The 13,695-nt window shown below is 46.4% G+C and overlaps 1 protein-coding gene across 4 annotated transcripts in view; it reads right to left on the bottom strand.

Annotated features, from left to right (window-relative positions):
- MGRN1 (mahogunin ring finger 1) overlaps positions 1-13,695 on the bottom strand; it is a 59,687-nt gene that overhangs the window by 32,837 nt on the left and 13,155 nt on the right. The gene's annotated exons all lie outside the window — the stretch shown is intronic.

Here is a 13,695-nt window from a genome sequence, read left to right on the forward strand (position 1 = left end):
TCTGCACCCCAATACCCGTCCTGCTCCCAGACGTCCCCTCCCTGCTTAGGTGTGCATCCTGTCCTCTGTTCCATTATCTTTCCCTTCTGTGCCAGCCTGAGTTGCATCCTCCTCAAGGATTTGTCTCCATTCCTCCCTACGCCTACGTGTGACCTTAGTTGGAAACAGGGTCTTTATACATGTAAGCAAGAAGTCAGAATAAAGTACAAAACCAGTAAAAATATAAATACCTATAAAAGTTGGTCAACTAACCCACAAAATAGAAGGATGTAAAGTATGACACCGTATACCTAAAACGTGGGGAGCAGAGGAGTAGGGAGTGAGTTCAAACTTCAGTGACCGTCAACCTCATACACACTGCTATGTGCAGAGGATGTCACATACAAACCAAACAGTATCCACAAATCACAAACCACTAATAGATACACAAAAAATCAAGAGGAATCCAAGTATCTCATTAAAGAAAGCCAATTAATCATGAGAGAAGAGAGCAAGAGAAAGAAGGAATGGAGAAAAATCATAAAACAAGTAACAAAATGGCAATACATACACACCCATCAACAATTACTTAAATGTAAATGGACTAAACACTCCAATCAAAAGACAAGGTGTGATGGCATGATGGATAAGAAAACATGACCAAGCTGTATGCTGAGCCTCCAAGAGACTCATTTCAGACCTAAAGACACATGAAGATTGAAAGTGAAGGGGTAGAGAAAAGTTCATCATGCAAATGGTGTGAAAAGAAAGCCCGGGTAGCAATATTCACGTGGAACAAAACAGACTTTTAAACAAAGACTGTGAAAAGAGATAAAGGACACTGTATCACCCAAGATGGGAGCACCCAAATACACAATAACAAACATAAAGGAAGTAATTAATAGTGATTAACCCACTTACATCAATGGGCAGATCATACAAACAGAATATCAACAAGGAAACAGTGGCTTTGAATGACACACCGGACCAGAGTAATCTGACAGATATATTCAGAACATTCCATCTTACAACAACAGAATATACATTCTTTTCAAGTGCACGTGCAACATTCTCCAGAATAGATCACGTTAGACCACAAAACAAGTCTCAACAAAGCCAGTAAGATCAAAATCATTCCATGCATCTTTTCTGACATTATGAAACTAGAAGTCAACAAGAAAAAAATCTGGGAAGAACTAATACATGCTACTAAACAATGAATGGGTCAACCAAGAAATCAAAGAGGAAAAAAAATACATGGAGACAAGCGAAAATGAAAGCACAATGGTCCAAAATTTTTGAGATGCAGCAAAAGCAGGCCTAAGAGGGAAATTTATGGCAATACAGGCCTACCTCAAGAAGCAAGAAAAATCTCAAATGAGCAACCTACCCTCATGCCTTAAAGAGCAAGGAAAAGAACAAATAAAACCCAAAATCAACAACAGAACAAAGGAAATAAGATTAGAGCAGAAACAAATGTAATAGAACAGATTTCAAAATAGAACAGATTAATGAACAGATTAATGAAACCAGGAGCTGGTTCTTTGAAATGATGGACAAAATTGATAAACCTTTAGCCAGACTCATCAAAAAAAAGCAGGCGGGCAGCCCGGGTAGCTCAGCGGTTTAGGGCCGCCTGCACCCGGGGTGTGATCCTGGAGACTCGGGTTCAACTCTCACGTCAGGCTCCCTGCATGGAGCCTGCTTCTCCCTCTCCATGTCTCTGCTTCTCTCTCTCTCTCTCTCTCTCTCTCTCTGTCTCTGTCTCTCATGAATAAATAAATAAAATCTTTGAAAAAAAAGAAAGAAAGAAAAAGGAGAAATAACAACCAATACTAAAATATATGATGGATTATGAGAGAATATTTTTGAAAATTATATGCCAACAACTTGGACCACCTGGAAGAAATGGATAAATTCCCAGCAACATACAACATCCCAAAATTGAATCAGGAAGAAACACATTTGAATAGACCAATTACCAGCAATGAAATTGAATCAGTCATCAAAAAACTCCCAACAAACAAGTCCAGGACCAGAAGCTTCTCAGGTGAATTCTACTAAGTATTTTAAAAAGATGGGACACCTGGGTGGCTCAGTGGTTGAGCATTTACCTTTGGCTCAGGGCTTGATCCTGGGGGTCTCAAGATCAAGTCCCATATTGGGCTTTCTGCATGGAGCCTGCTTCTCCCTCTGCTTGTGTCTCTGCCTCTCTCTGTCTCTCATGAATAAATAAGTAAAATCTATACATTAATTAATTAACTAATTAATTAATTAACGTCTATTCTTCTCAAACTACTACAAAAACATAGAAAAGGAAGAAAACCTTCCAAATTCATTCTATGAGACCAGCATTGCCCTGATACCAAAACCAGGTACAGTGCAAAAAAAAGAGAACTACAAACCAATAGCTCTGATGAACACAGATGCAAAAAAATCTTCAGCAAACCAAATCTAACAACATTAAAAAAAATTATTCACCATGATTAAGTGGAATTTATTCCTGGGATGCAAAGATGGTTCAATATTCACAAATCAATCAATATGATACATCACATCAAAAAGAGAAAGGATAGGGCAGCCCCAGTGGCACAGCGGTTTAGCGCCGCCTGCAGCTCGGGGTGTGATCCTGGAGACCCAGGATCGAGTCCCGCATAGGGTTCCCTGCATGGAGCCTGCTTCTCCCTCTGCCTGTGTCTCTGCCTCTCCCTCTCCCCCCCGCCGCCTCTGTGTGTCTCTATGAATAAATAAATAAAAATATTTTTAAAAAAAAGAGAAAGGATAAAAACCATATGATCATCTTAAGAGAAGCAGAAAAAGCATTTGACAAAGTACAACATACATTCATGATAAAAGCCCTCAACAAAGTAGGTTTAAAGGGAATATACCTCAGCATAATAAAAGCCATATATGAAAAACTACAGCTAACATCATCTTCAATGGGGAAAATAGAGCTTTTCCCAAAGATCAGGATCAAGACAAAGATGTCCACGCTCACCACTGCTATTCAACAGAGTACAGGAAGCTCCAGCCACAGCAATCAGGCAAGAGGAAGGAAGAAAAGGCAGCCAAATTGGTAAGAAGTAAAACTTCCACTATTTGCAGATGACACGATCTTATATATAAATGCCTAAGACTCCACCAAAAGCTACTAGAACTGATAAATGAATTCAGTAAGGCTGCAGGATACAAAATCAATGTAGAAAATCCACTGCATTTCTATATACTAACAATGAAGCAACAGAAAGAAAAATTTGAAAAATAATCCCATTTACAATTGCACCAAAAATAATAAAATACCTAGGAATAAACTTAACCAAGGAGGTGAAAGGCCTGCACTCTGAAAACTGTAAAACATTGATTAAAGAAACTGAAGATGTCACAAACAAATGGAAAAATATCCCAGGGATCCCTGGGTGGCTCAGCGGTTTGGCACCTGCCTTCAGCCCAGGGCGTGATCCTGGAGTGGAGTCTTGGGATCGAGTCCCACATCAGGCTCCCCGCATGGAGCCTGCTTCTTCCTCTGCCTGTGTCTCTGCCTCTCTCTCTCTCTCTCTCTCTCTCTCATGAATAAATAAAATCTTAAAAAAAAAAAGTTCTTTCACACTGTCAGCTTCTTTACACTTGAAAAAAAAAGAAAAAAAGAAAAATATTGGAGAGATTCAGATTGGAGAGATTTGGGAGACAAATAATGTTAAAATATCCATATTACCCAAAGCAATCTACAGATTTAATGCAATCCCATCAAAATACCAACAACATTTTTCATAGAACTAGAACAAAAAATCCTAAAATTGGTATGAAACCATAAGAGATCCTGAATAGCCAGAACAATCTTGAAAAAGAAAAAGAAAACAGAAGGTATCACACTTCCAGATTTGAAGATACTAGAAAACCACTGTAATCAAAACTGTCTGGTATGGCACAAAAATAGATGTGAAGATCAATGGAACAGAACAGAAAGCCCAGAAACATATCCATGATTATATGGTTAATTAATCTTTAGCAAAAGAGGCAAGAATATGCGGTGGGAAAGAGAGAGTCTCCTTAACAAATGGTGTTGGGAAAACTGGGCGGCTACATGCAAAATAATGAAACTGGACCACTTTCTTATACCTACACAAAAATAAACTAAAAATGGATTAAGGACCTAAATGTGAGACCTAAAACCATAAAAATCCTAGAAGAGAACACAGGCAGTAATTTCTCTGACATCAGCTATAGCAACATTTTTCTAGATATGTCTGAGGCAAAAGAATAAAAAGCAAAAAAACTCTATTGGAACTAGACCGAAATAAAAAGCTTCTGCATAGCACAGGAAACAATCAACAAGGGATGCCTGGGTGGCTCAGCGGTAGAGCTTCTGCGTTTGGCCCAGGGCGTGATCCTGGAGACCCGGGATCGAGTCCCACATGGGGCTCCCCGCATGAAGCCTGCTTCTCCCTCTGCCTGTGTCTCTGCCTCTCTCTCTGTGTGTCTCTCATGAATAAATAAATAAAATCTTAAAAAAAAAAAAAAGACAACAAAACTAAATGACAACCTAACAAATGGGAGAAGATATTTGTAAATGATATATATCTGATAAGGGCTTAATACCCAGAATATATAAAGAACTTACACAATCCAACACCAAACAAAACCAAATAATCCAATTTAAAAATAGAAGACATGAGCAGACGTTTCTTTAAAGAAGACATCCAGATGGCCTACAGTCACATGAAAAATGCTCATCATCACTCATCATCAGGGAAATGCGAGTCAACACTACAATGAGCTATCACCTCACACTTGTCCGAACTGCTAAAATCAACAACACAAGAAACAACAGGTGTGGATGAGGATGAAGAGAAAAAGGAACCCTCGTTCACTGTTAGTGCGGCCCCTGTGGAAAACAGTATAGAGGATCCCCAAAAAGTTAAAAAAAAAGAACTACCCAATGATTCAGTAATTACAGTATTGAGTCTTTACTCAAAGAACACAAGAACACTAATTCAAAGGGATACATGCTCCCCAGTGTTTAGGGCAGCATTATCTACAACAGCCAAGTATGGAAGCAGCCCAAGTGCCCATCGACTGATGAAAGGACAAAGGTTATATATATATGTGTGTGTATGCACATGTGCACGCGTGCACGCACACACACACACACACACACACACACACTGGAATATTACTCAGCCATAAAAAATAATGAAATCTTGCCATTTGCAACGACACAGACGGATTTAGAGTATAATGCTAAGCAAAGTCAGTCAGTCAGAGAAAGACAAATACCACGTGAAAAAGAAAAACAAAACAGAAGGTATCACACTTCCTGATTTGAAGATACTAGGAAACCACTGTAATCAAAACGGTCTGGTACTGGCACAAAAATAGATGTGAAGATCAATGGAACCGAACAGAAAGCCCAGAAACATATAATCAATTAATCTTTAGCAAAAGAGGCAAGAATATGCGGTGGGAGTTAACCACGTGAGTTAATTCATGTGGAATTTAAGAAACAAAACAAATGAACAAAGAAAAAAATAGACAAATCAAGAAAAAGACTCTTTACTGCAGAGAACAAATGACCAGAGGGGAGGTGGGTAGGGGTATGGAGACGACAGAGCACACTTGTCACAATGAGCCCAGGGTCACATATGGAAGTGCTGAAATCACTATATTCTATACCTGAAACTAACAGAACACTGAGGATTAAGTAACTGGAATTTAAATTTTGAAAAAAAGAGGAGGTCAGACTATACTAGGAGACACTAATTCCAGTGACCAATGTCTTCACTTGAGAAAGGGATTCAGACACAGACACACACAGGGAAGAAGGCAGGGTGACGACTACATGGTGAGGCGTGCCTGGAGCCCCAGAGGCTGGGAGGCAGGAAGGACCACCCCCTAGAGCCCTCAGAGGGAACCAACCCCTGGGACACCTTCACCTGGGACTTCCACCCTCCAGAACAGTGAGAATAAACTCTGTTGTTCTAAGCCACTCACTTCGTGGTGCCCCAGCAGCCGTGGGACACGAATGCGGTTCCCCGTCCCTAGACTAAGTCCCGCGACCCCACACCTGAGCCCTGAGTACTTTCTCACTGTGTGGAGCTGAGTATCTAACACCCCCCACCATGACAAATGAGGCTCTAGGCGGTTCCCCATTATGTCCCTGGCACACTTAGGCACTAAATGCACATTTTATATAAAAATAAACGAATAAAACATTCAAAGAAGAGAGCTCACAGCCTTGCTAGGGAAATGTTAGAGTAACGCCTCTCCCAAGATTCCTAATCTGACGCTCACCCCCATTTCTCTCTGGCACGGAGAACCCCAAGAAAAGTCAGGTGGCCATGGGACCCTGTGAATTTTGTGGACACCTAGGCCATGCATTCCTCAGGCACAGGAGGGCACAGCAGGGCACCTGAGCCTACATGGGTCCTTCCTGGAGCCCCCAGAGGGAATTCTGGGCCCTTCAGACTACAGTGCACGCCCTGCCTGGATGTGTGTGCCCTTTCTGCAAACTGCAGCCCTGGGTACAGTGCACACGGCCACAGCCGCCCAGGCAAACAGGCCCAGAACCAGGAGTCCAGCCCGGTGACTCTGGCCTGCAGGGAACATAAGCAGGAAACACTGGGCAAGGGCATAACCCCAGCGCCGCACACATGTGGCCAGGAATCAGACAGAGCCAACCGCAGTGAAAGAAAAAGAATAAAGTGGTGACTAGTTAAATACTCCTGATTTTATGGGACACCAAGCAGCTGCAAAAGAGAGTCAAACACACTTGGATACTCACGTAGGAAGATGGTCACAGAATATCTGTTATTAAAAAAACAAGCTGAAGTGTTCAGGATCCCACCTGAGAGGTAAGTGCACAGAGTCAGATGTTGTGAGTACACACAGAGCGGTCAGCCTGGACACACAAAAACCACAGCCGAGAAGTCAGTCGGGGCTGGAGGCAGCAGGGACAAGAGTGCAGACATGCTGCCTAATGCTAGGTCTTTCTATGGTACATGCACCTGGGCCAACGTGGAGCTCTTAATAAAAAGACTGAGAGGGACGCCTGGGTGGCTCAGTGGTTAAGCGTCTGCCTTTGGCCCAGTTCGTGATCCCAGCGTGCTGGGATCGAGTCCCACATCAGCTCCCTGTGGGGAGCCTACTTCTTCCTCTGCCTATGTCTCTGCCTCTCTCTATGTCTCTCATGAATAAATAAATAAATAAAATCTTTTTTTTTTAATAAATAAAATCTTAAAAAAAAAAGACTGAGATGTGGGGAAGCACAGGGACCCCTCCAAATTCACCTAGGATCTGCACTCAGTGCTGCTGCCCTGGAAGCATCAGTGCAGTTTAATATGCAAAGACTTTGAAGATAACCTTTCCTGCCTGTGGAGCAGGATTTATTTATTCATGAAAGACACGGGGAGGGAGAGAGAGGGAGAGAGAGAGAGAGAGAGAGAGAGAGAGAGAGAGAGAGAGGCAGAGACACAGCAGGCTCTATGCAGGGAGCCCGACATGGGACTAGATCCCGGGTCTCCAGGATCACACCCTGGGCTGAAGGTGGCGCTAAACCGCTGGGCCACCCGGGCTGCCCTGGATCCTGGCTTTAATCTTGGTTGGCGTGTGGCCCACCCAACCTTGAGCCCAAGTCACAGGGCAGGCGAGAGGGGCCCTAGCTGGCAGCTCGAGGGAGAACCCAGCTCAGAGCCACCTGGTCTGCTAAGATCGTGGTGAAGCCACACGCCACCATGCACAGCACAGCCACTGGGGAAAGCCACGTGCCCTGGCTGCTATGTGACAAGTCAGGACACAATGGCACAAAGAGAGGGGACAAAGAAAACCAGTGACCGCCCACACTGGTCAATGAGGTCCAAATGTGGATGGTGCCTGGGCCCCTGCCCTGTCCAAGCGGACTCTGAGGCAGGATCCAAAGTTGGCACAGCCTTGGTCTAGAGACAAGGTTCAGGAAAAGGCAGGATCTGGCAGGGGAGCCACCCCCACCCCCACCCCAGGCCTTCCAGGCAGTAGGCAGGACCCTAGCCTGGGACTCCTAACCTCCTCCTGGGGGCTCTTCAAGGACCAAAGTACATGATGTCCAAGTTCCCCCAAAGCTTCCTCCCTTCAGGCAGAAAGTGGGTGCAGCAGCTCTCCTCCAAGATGGTACTGGTGTCTCTGGGCAGCCCTTCCCATGCCCGCCTCAGGCTGACCTGTAACCGGCAGCATACAGCGGGAATGACGCAGCAGGGCTTCTGCGGCTGGGGGGGGAGGGGCGGTGGCTGGCTGCCATGCTGTGAGGACACTCAAGCGACCCTACGGGGAGGTCCTCGTGCCAGGCTGCAGGGAGACCCTCTGGGGAGATCCTAAGTGAGGCCCGCTCAGCTAAGCTGTCCCCAAATTCCAGGAACACAGAAACTGGGAGAAAATAAGCACTGAGTGTTAAAAATGCTAAATGTTGTTATCAGCAGGAGACAACTCGCACAGTGGGGCTTCTGAAATCCAATCTGAGCTGAGTGACCCTTCTCTTTCTCAGTTCCTGACCCTGACAGCTTCTGTCACCACGCTGGTCAAAGCCACCAGCATCTGCTGCCTAATTACTGCGATCTCCCCCCATCCCGGCTCCCCACACTCCCAGGGCCCTAGCCTGCCTCCCACATCCCTCTGCTAGAAGGCTTCTGCTTCCTCATCATACTCAAGAAAGTTCCAAACTCCTCCTCATGGCCTGCACAGCCCCCAGGCAATGCAGACTGGCCAACCCTGTTCATGCCCCGGGGCCTTTGCACTTCCAGTTTCCTCAGGGTTTGGAATTCTTTCCCAAGAGCTGTGCCCATATCCTTCATCTCGAATTTCCTTCTCAGCAAGGCCTTTTTTCATCACTCCTTTTTATTTATTTTTTTTTTTTTAATTTTTTTTTTTTTCAATTTTTATTTATTTATGATAGTCACACAGAGAGAGAGAGAGAGAGGCAGAGACACAGGCAGAGGGAGAAGCAGGCTCCATGCACTGGGAGCCCGACGTGGGATTCGATCCCAGGTCTCCAGGATCGCGCCCTGGGCCAAAGGCAGGCGCTAAACCGCTGCGCCACCCAGGGATCCCCATCACTCCTTTTTAAATGTGCAATCCTCAACCCTCCATTCTGCTTGCTGACCAACCTCTCCACATTTTCTCTTCTCTGCTTTACATTCCCCTACAGAATTTTTTTTGGCAAAAAACTTATATGCTTCTGCTCTATCAAAACCATTAACTTCAAAAAAAAAAAAAAACAAACAAACAAAAAAAAAACCATTAACTTCTATCTCCCCCACAGCACAGCATGATCCGATGGGCTATGCACAGGAGGCCCCCACGTCTTAGCTTTAAGCTTCTCTAACTGCAGAGGTATAAATGCTACAATCTAAAGCCTCCTGATGAAGAGGCAATAGTGAGTACTTTTTTTTTGGGGGGGGGGCAGGCTTTACCTGTATCATTTACATTTTCTATAATTAGCATTACTTTTGAAACAAGAAAAATAAATTTAAAAATATGATAAATACGGTAACATCACAAAACTGGAAGCAAGTTCTGGAAAGGCCACGGTATTGTCCACCTTAAAAGAGTGGACTCTAAGGTGTGTGGGTTATACCTCCATAAAGCTGTTCTTAGGGAGTGGGGGCACTTGAGTTGTCAGATGGGAATTCCTTACTAAGTTTTTTGATATTAGACCTTTATGTGAAATTTTTTTGGCAAAAAAATTTGGAATTAGATGCTATTGCTATATCAAAACCTGTTAATTCCCACCTAGTTATTTACATGACTCGGTTTCTCAATGTCAAATGGAAACTAGAACCAGAGCTCCTGCTGACCTGATCTCACGCTAGCTGTGCGTTATATTCTACTGTGACGACAGGAACCAACAGGGGAGGAACGGAGCCCACTCACCTAACACACACCTTTTCAGTACGTTTTATGTTCAATGTGTGTATTGATGTTTTCTATTTATAAAAACTGAATGGGCACATGGGTGGCTCGGTGGGTTGAGCATCTGACTCTTGGTTTCAGCTCAGGTCACTGATCTCAGGGTCATGAGATGGAGCCCTGTGTAGGACTCCACACTGGGAGTGGAGCTGCTTAAGATTTTCCCTCTCCCTCCATCCACCCCCTAGCTCCTGTATACATGCTCTCTCACTAAAAACAAAACAACACCCCCCCCAAAAAAAACTGTAATATTTGTTTTGATTAATATTATTTTACAATGGCCACAAACCAGAAGAAAAATTCTCAAAGCCCCATGGTCATGAGATGTTTCTTTTCTTAGGTTTTTGTTTGTTTGTTTGTTTGTTTGTTTTTAAATGATTATTTGAAAGAGAGTGAGCAGGGATTCCTGGGTGGCTCAGCAGTTCAACACTGCCTTCAGCCCCGGGTGTGATCCTGGAGTCCCAGGATTGAGTCCCACATCTGACTCCATGCATGGAGCCTGCTTCTCCTTCTCCCTCTGCCTGTGTCTCTGCCTCTCTCTCTAATAAAATCTTAAAAAAAAAAAAAAAAAATGAAAGAGAGTGAGAAGGAGGGAGGAAGGTGGGGGAAATGGAGAGAGAATCTAAAGTAGACTCCCCGATGAATGTGGAGCACAATGTGGAGCCCAATCCCAGGATCCCGAGATCATGACCTGAGCTGAAATCAAGACTTGGACACTTAACTGACTAAGCCGCCCAGGCATCCCCCACCCACCTCTTAAAGTTTTATTTATTTAACTCATCTCTGTACCAACCTGAGGCTTGAACTCACGACCCTGAGATCAAGGGAAGTCATGACCCTCCTCCAACTGAGCCAGCCAGGTGCCCTGAGAGATGTCTTGAGCTCTAATTTCAGTTTACATACACACTTTGGTTACACAGACATATAGGAGGGTGATTATCAACGGGCATCCACACCTCCCATCTCGCTAGGTAATGACGTGACAAGCAGATGGTGACAGTCACCAGGTGGGACCACACAGCAGTTAAGAGGAGTGAGCCAGTCTCCACGTCCCAGCATGGAGCAGACGCACCACGAACCAGACTCAAGCGGGGCGGCGGGAGACCGAACCACACATAAGGAGAGGCGACGTGGAGGGCAGCACAGGGGCCACGGGGACAGAAGGGTCACGGAGGCACCACCTGAGAGACGCAACATGGGCATGGGAAGCGAGGGCTCTGAATGGAGGGTGTTGGCGCTATTCTCTGGCCTTTCCTAAGGTTTTTCAAACGCTCACATTTTTTAAAAGGGAACTTTTAAAAGGAGGAATGTGTGCAACGGAGGACCAGGGAGAGGTGTGTGCGCGGTGCGTGCGTGCATACCTAGGGGCATCTGTGTGCGTACACACAGGTCGGGACCAAGAGGAGCAGCCGAGCTCTGACGAGGCCGGAGGGGAAGAGCGAGAAAACACGGCAAAAGGCAGGCACAGAAGGCAGGCGGGCAGGGAGGGGGAAGAGGAGAACCCCCACCTCTGGACCCCAGATACGGAAGCCATCGAGGGGTACAGATCCTAGCCCTATTCTCCGCGGGTGGCAGGACACTCCGAGGTCACCTGAAGGCTGCCAATCCCGAGCCCCCTACGTTTACCCCGTGCGGGGCCTCCCCCTCCAGTCACAGAGGGAGGGCAGCCCGTGTCACCTCCCAGCAGACCACAAAGGGCGGCTGTTCGCACACAATAAACGAGCCGTGAGGGATCCCGATCGGACCCAGACTGGCTGAAAATCCTTCTAAGGCCACATTCAGAAGGCCTGCCAGAGGCCACAGTTTTGGCCTCCCAGCCCTGGCCTCGCAGCACAGACACTCGAGGACCTCGTGACCTCAGAAGGTTCACCCTCCTCTGTGCCGGAGGGATTCAGACTCTGCCCTACTTACTTACAGGCATCCAGGTGACCCAGATAACCAACAGGTGGCCAGCCACCAAAATAAAGACCAAGGGAAGGCACCTCCCTTGGAGGCCTCCCCGTGTCCCCACACATGGCTCGGTTTCCTTTACACATGTGCATCAGATGCAGATGGACACGTGTGCTCGTCATCCTTTACAGACGAGGAAAACTGAAACCATGAGGCTCCAGTTAGAGGCTGCTCCAGCGACGGCCGGTGGCGGTGGTAAGGCCCCGACCCTTCCTCATAGGCCACACAGTGAGCTAAGCAGGCTTCTGGGGTGGTTCCATCCGTTCCACTTTCCAACGTCTGGTAGTATACACGGTGTACCTCAATCATCACTGACAACCCCCAAATGCAAACACTCTCCATTATTCAAATGAACTAAGCCTGCTAAAGAGCGAGGCCCCAGGACGTGCAAGCTCTCCAAAGCACAGAACGATCCACACCCAAATCCTCAGACTCCCCCCAGAGGAGGACTGAGGGGAAGCATAAAAATGGGACCTCTAAGCTCTCCCAGAAGACACCTGCTCCACTCACTCCCTCCTTAGCTACACATTCACAAAATCCAAGTTTCATCAAGAGACAAAAGTTTGGGATCCCTGGGTGGCTCAGGGGTTGAGCGCCTGCCTTCAGCCCAGGGACTGATCCTGGAGTCCTGGGATCGAGTCCCACATCAGGCTCCCTGCATGGAACCTGCTTTTCCCTCTGCCTATGTCTTTGTCTCTTTCTCTCTTTATGTCTCTCATGAATAAATAAATAAAATCTTTAAAAAAGAAAAGAGAGAGAGAGACAAAAGTTTGGGACCCTGCTACAGATCAGATGTTTATGTCTCCTCCAAACTCACACAGAAATCTCACCCCCAATGAGATAGTACTGGGACCTGAGGCCTTTGGGAGGTGACCAGGTCATGAAGAGGTGCTCTGGAGTCCCCTAACCCAGCCATGTAAGGACAGTGAGAGACAGCTGTCTATGAACCAGGAAGAGGCTCTGGCCAGACACTGAGCAGGCACCTTCATCTCGGACTTTCCCGCCTCCAGAACTGTGAGAAATAAAGGTCTGTTGTTTATAAGCCACCCAGACTGTGGTGTTGCCACAACAGTGCAATAGAACACACTCCCTGAGTCTGAGGTCCCAGGTCTGAACCTTTGAGAAGCATGTGCACCAACCTATGGGACACCCACAACAGAAAGAAGCTGGGCGGGCTCCAGCTGCCTACACCACCAGGATAGCCACCACCATCACCGCCAGGGCTGTGGGGGTAGCTCTGTGGCTTCATCAACTCCTGGTGTCACCCAAGACCTAAGTGAAAAGCCATCACCAGGTGGTGCAGCCTACAGCAGGGGCTCTTCAGACTGCTGTTCTGGGGGGAGGGGGGTCCCTGAAGGACCTCCTTACAATCCTGGAGTGATGGGATTAAAACACAAATTGGGATGTTTGTACTCAACCCCTGACCCCTTCAGAACCCCTGCTTACACCCTGACTCCTTGTGGGGACTCAGGCCTGGCACACAGCAGCCCACCGCCCTTCCAGCCTCAAGTCTGTGTGTGCTTGTAGATGATGCAACATATGCAAAATCGGTTCTAGGTGATACAGCCTCCCTCCCTGGATTCCAGATACTTCAGGCCAGGGGCATTGATGCCATTCCCAGCAACAAACATCCCCATGCCTCAACCTAAGGGCCAGGTACCACTCACCGCCCAGCAGACTAGTGACTCTGCTCTCTGCTGCCCACCTCACCTAGCACCACCCTCCTGGCCCATCTCTCAGGATTCGGGAGCTTGATAAAAACTGGCTGAATGAACAGAGGTGGAGAGTGGATGACATACCTATTATTATTTGGTAGTTGAGGGAATGGGAGCACAG

Source organism: Vulpes vulpes, chromosome 3 (assembly GCF_048418805.1).
Source record: "Vulpes vulpes isolate BD-2025 chromosome 3, VulVul3, whole genome shotgun sequence".
Taxonomy (NCBI): Eukaryota; Metazoa; Chordata; class Mammalia; order Carnivora; family Canidae; genus Vulpes; species Vulpes vulpes.